Consider the following 5,795-nt stretch of genomic DNA (forward strand, 5'->3'; position numbering starts at 1 on the left):
TTCTTTTTATTAAAAAAATCTGAAAAACAACCATTTTGATATGAAAAAAACAATCTTTTGGAGATTGTTGCAAATTTCTTAAAAATAGAAAACTAAAAATTCCCACTGTTGTGAATCAAAACATGATCATATTGCTGAACAATCTGGGAGCAACATTACATTTTGAAATTAAACTAGTATCATTTCTTGGGGCTTCACAATACATCACAAAATATTACTCGATATCATAGCATCAAGATCACTGTAATATCAATAACGCAAAAGACTGGTCAGACTAAATGTATTTAAATTGGACAAATGGAAAAAAAATATTACAGTCTTTTAATGCTAGAAATCTATGTAATGATGCTTGTTTAATGCAGCCGTTTTACACTGTATTATGTGTTACAGAATCCTTGAATTAAAAAACTATTCATCAAAATGCATTACACTGCCATTTAAACTTTTTTAAGTTAGCAATCTATGCATGTTTTAGGGGGACGTTAAGATATTTAGGCAAAATTATTTCTCACCAGCTATCTTTGTTAAAATGTTTCAGCAAAACAAAGTGAAGGGCAAAGTGAACATGTTAGGACGGAGGATGTAGGGGCCACTGGTTTCCCATCATGCAGTGTGTGCCTCTGAAATAGAGCAGGAGAAAGCAGGGGCTCCAGGGAGGGTGGTGCAGAGCTAAGAAAAGAGCTCCTCTGCTCTCATTTAAACAGGGACAGGTGCTAGAGCAGGAGCGGGGTAGGCCACACTGAAGATGGAGTGACAGGAAGGAGACCGAAAGAGCTGAGGTGAGCATACTCCTGGGTGTTTGTTCAGATACAGCATGTCAGAGTCAACACCTCATCTAGCAGCACTAACCTTTTGCTCCAGGTGATTAATTTTTTTGAGCTGCAGCAATTTAGCAGCAGAAAATACATGTGAATGTCCCAGACCCATTAACCCAAAAAGACAATCCTGCATCATCAGTTTGCAGCCTCACTTTCCTTGCATAACTCTCATTTATTCCTTTAGATAATAACCAAGTGCGTTTTTAAACCTCTACGATCGAGACGGGACAAATTACAGCAATAAATACAAAGAGTTGCAGATTTGTTTTAAATTAAATGTTATTTCTCCCGGCATGATACACTAAACTGACCCACCCCTCAACATTTTAGCTTAGGGAAGTTGCCAGTTTGGTACCTCCACCTTATCAGAGAGAGGGAAGAAAAGCCAATATAGTGATGGAAAAACTCAAATGGCATACAGTTATCCAGATTGTATGTTTTAGATTTACAACATAAGTAAAAAAAACTTGTGCAACCTCATGAAGGCAACCTCATAATACCAATACAACAGGCTTATGCGGTAAGAATGATGTTCTATCAAGAGCAAATCCACACACATTTGGGATGATGCATTTTCAATATATTGTTGTTTTTAACATACACTTAACTTAATAGATTTATTGGTCTACTTATTTGGTATGACTGTATGACTGCATTTAAAGTCCTGCTAAATAAAGCAAGAAGATTCAAAACATCAGAGTGCAGACGTCACAAATAGTCTTTTTAAGTATAATGATCATATTTGAGTGAAATATTAATAACATCTAAAGTTTGAAAGTTTTAAACATGGATAAAGCAAAGTTATTTCTAAAAATGTTTGACTGGAGAAAACAAAAACTATTGAGATTTCCTACTCAGACTATTTGTCCTCGTTATAATGAAGCTTTGCAGCATCTTTTAGCAGGCAAAAACCTACAGCAGTTTAGAGTATGTTCTTATAGTTTATTACTTTTTTGTAGTTATTAACACCTCTTAACAATTGTGACAACCCCAATCTATATACAGTTTAACAACAATAAAGGTCCCAATGACATAAAATTAATTGCATTTCCGCAAAATCAACTTGGCAGGAGCTCAGCTTTTATAGAACTAGTCTTTTATTTTTTCTGGTTTAGAACATCCTAGATATCCTCTGCCTTACGACTAAAGCATTTCCTTTAAAGGCTAGAAATCCGCAACTGTCACTGAGGGAGTAAGTGCTCACATCTTCCATAGGATAAATACAAGAGAGGAGGGCAGGCGAATAGAAGAGCAAGAGTGGGAAATGGATAGAGAAAGAGGGAGAGACTGTGTTTGTATGTGTTAGCATGCATGTGCATGCATGAGTGTGTGGGTGGCAAAGTGACAGGCGATGATTAGCACAACCAGCGGAGGATATGTGGGCGGGAGTGTGTGGGAGTAGTGGGACTGGTGGGAGAAATAGAGACTGTCTCTTAAGGCTGAGATATATACAAGTGGATTCTAGGAGCACTCCAACAAACAGATGATGACACATGGTTTATGCACAGAAAAGGCATACTAATATAACTGCCTTTCATGACATATATGCACTATACTGCAATGGATTCCTGTCTAAAGACATCTGATGCTGGCCTACTGAGAATAACCAGAATTAGAGAGAGGGAAATGAGGCAAATTCAGTCTCTATTTTATGCCCAAATGACTACATAGAAACTGGCATGAAAGTATGGAGAAGTTGGACAAATTCTGGTGGCTTTTATGTGTGTAATTGGGGCAAATTGTGACCCATTTCTTGGGAAATTTTTGTGGCATTAAAAGCCTTTTGAAAAGGGGTGCAACAAGGTTTATACAAATTGTGCATGTATAAATGTGCATGTATAAATGTTAAGTTAGTGGTGCCTGTCTTTTTTTTATATATATAATTCTCAGTTCAGACATATGAATTTCATGGATTGTGATATTTTCCTTCAATCTGGGGATATCTCCGTACCCTGCTGTCAGACAAACAGGAAACTGAGCTTTTTCCTAACAAAGGGTCATAACAATGCAGCTCACCGGAGGGTGGAGGCTACAAAAAAGTCCGGAAAATAAAATGCCAAACTTTCCCCTGGGACAGATTCAGCCATGTACTGTAGGGGACTTTCAGACTGTATACTGCACAAGCGATAAAAAGAGGCTAACATTGAATATCACTAATGTACCATTCAAAATGTTCAAATATATAGTCCATGCAATGAGGTAATAAACAACACAGCTTTTAAAAAAAAAAAATATCATGTTTGTGTTTTCCACTATCAACATCCCTATCAGAACATTTGCATAACATATGCCTCTTGGCTTATAAAGCAAATGTAAAACCAAAACCAAACTGCCACTTCACACTCACCTGTCTTTAACGGGCTATAGCACACTTGATCCTTTATAAATGAAAGATCTTTAAGAAAGGAGTGAAATAACATGGCTCTTCACACGAATAACAGAAACAGGTGCAATGGAAGTTCACATAATGAAAGAAAAAAAAAAGTGATTTTCAATGCATTTAAAATACAGTATTACGGTCATAGCAGGTACCTATACTAGTTATTGTGCTAGCTGATAGACTGCAAATGTCATAGGCCCAAACTTATTTGGCAGTAAAGGCCTTTCAGCAGAATCTTCTTAAATCAACCACAAATCTTGTGAGTAGAAGGTTCTGAAAAGCCCACGATTTCCACCAGACTTTATAGGTTACGTTTTAGACCTGTCCGAGTTATAGTTTACATCAAAAATATAAAGTTGGTTCCCAAAACCAACAAGCAGTTTGATGGAGCAGATGACACTCAGAAAGATGTCTTCAGGCTGAGGTCTGTCCACAGTACCAGAACCAAACCAGTTTTTAGTTCTTACGCTCCACTAATCTGGAACAAACTCAGAGAAAACGGTAAAACTGCTGAAAACCTAAATTGCTATAAATCAATTATTAATTTAAAATCCTATTTGTTTAAAGCAACCTTTGACTAAGTCATCTAAACATTATTAGTTTACATTTGGAGTCCAACTTTCTTTTTTGTATCAATCAATTGATTCAATTTACTTAGTTTCATCATCTGAAACATTCACTGTTATTTACTTTATGATTACTAATCATGTAACAACCGTGATGACCCTGCAATGAGCATTTCCTATTATGTTTCCATTGTCTGCAGGTAAGGGGGTAATTGGGGAAGAACAAAGGGTTGGCTGTACCAGAGGTTGGATGGGTTCCCTTAGGTGAAAGATAAGGGACAATTTCTGTGCACCAAAATGATGGAGTTCCTGCTTGATGCAGAGCTGACGGAGATTGGGGCGCTCTGTTTTTTTTTCCCTTTCACTGGTGGAAGTACACAGATTTTCTATACTTCACAGAAGCTAAACAGCACACAAGGTGGAACTCATTCTGTGATTAAACAACATCACCATGATGTGTGCAATTACAAAATTGACAAGGATAAGAAAAAGACTAAACTCAACTTTGTCTAAAAAAAAAAAAAACAGAAACACTGAAATAAACATTCTACAGCACATATTTCATGAGACAGGCTTGGGAGCAGTGTTATGAATTTAACCAATGGAAAACCTCACAGATGCTGCACAACAGTGAGACTGGGTCACACACTGAATAAAACATCCCGCAAGCACTTTCATGTCAGTCCCTGGTGGCTGGGTGGGAAGATACCCAAAGAGGATCTCAGCTCCACTGAAACAAAGGCCCTGTCAAATCAACGGCTACCTCTAAGCAGATCAAGCAGTTAAAAGAACAATCAGTGCAAAGGGAATTTCTTTCAGCTTTAGCTGATCTCCTATGTGCTGAGGACGGGTGCCAATACAAAGACTTTACCCAGCTAAAAAAATATTTGTATGAGTGAGAGAAGTGTTACTTTTTTGAAGGATTTGAAAGTTTGTAGAATACAGATTCCCTGTAACCCGAGCTGTAAAAACTTATCTGCCACTTTAAAAGTTGCTCCTGATTCCACCTTTCTTGTCTGGCTTAAAACTATATACATAGATAGATAATCCAGTAAAATTGTTATCAAGCCATAACAAAACTATTTTGATCATTGCCAGAATATTATGATCTAGAAGGAGAAACATCCCAATCTAAAATGACATTATTTCACAAAAAGTGATTAGTCTAAATAGGATTTGAAATGTCATTTTCATAAAAAATGAAGGAGAATGTTGTGCAATTAGCTTGTAAGCTTCACGTTTATTTTGCCGCAAGTTCAAAAGTTCATCTCTAAAAAAAAAAAAAAAACACAATTAAGCTTTTGTTAAAGTCTGGACAAAACGGATTAAGATGTTTTGGGATTATTAGAACATAACAAACATGCTCAAAAATTATTAAATGTTGTAGAATTAAACCAATTCTGGACAGAACAGTGAACCAAACATTCTCCACAGTTATTATTTAAAAGCTTGATGTTTGTTTTTTTATATTGATAAAGTTTAAGTGCACCAATTCTGTAATATAGGAAGAGGTTTGTTTAAAATACCTTTTCCTCTAACAATAATAAACTCTTAAGAAATGCTTTTTTTTTCTTCTTTACTAAGGTTTTCTTTATGTTACATAAAAATGTGTTTGATGATCTAAAAAATTTGAGTGTGAGAAAAGAATTAAAAAATAGAAGATATTTGTGACCAAGCAAATACCCTTGCATACTACCTAGTGCATCCTATTGTTTTACACAAAACCTTTAGCCTTCAAAATATCATCTAAACTAGTAAAAAAAAAAAAAAAATCAGTTTCAACTTCCAGCTTATGCATAGCTGTTAGGCTTTTGTTTCCTGATTATGTTTTTGTTTGGTGAACAATCAAAAAGCTAATTGGTTTTTTTAATAAAAACAACTCCGTAAAAAAAAATCAGATTCAAAAACAAAAAAATTACTTCCGTCATTCCACCAACACATTTATTTTTTAACGCTGTTCAACATAGAAAGCAAATGTTTGTTTATGGAGGTGTATAAAAAGGCAATGTCAATGCAAGCAAAGCTAACATA

This window comes from Cyprinodon tularosa, unplaced genomic scaffold (genome assembly GCF_016077235.1).
Source record: "Cyprinodon tularosa strain WSP-4 unplaced genomic scaffold, ASM1607723v1 ctg495, whole genome shotgun sequence".
Classification (NCBI taxonomy): Eukaryota; Metazoa; Chordata; class Actinopteri; order Cyprinodontiformes; family Cyprinodontidae; genus Cyprinodon; species Cyprinodon tularosa.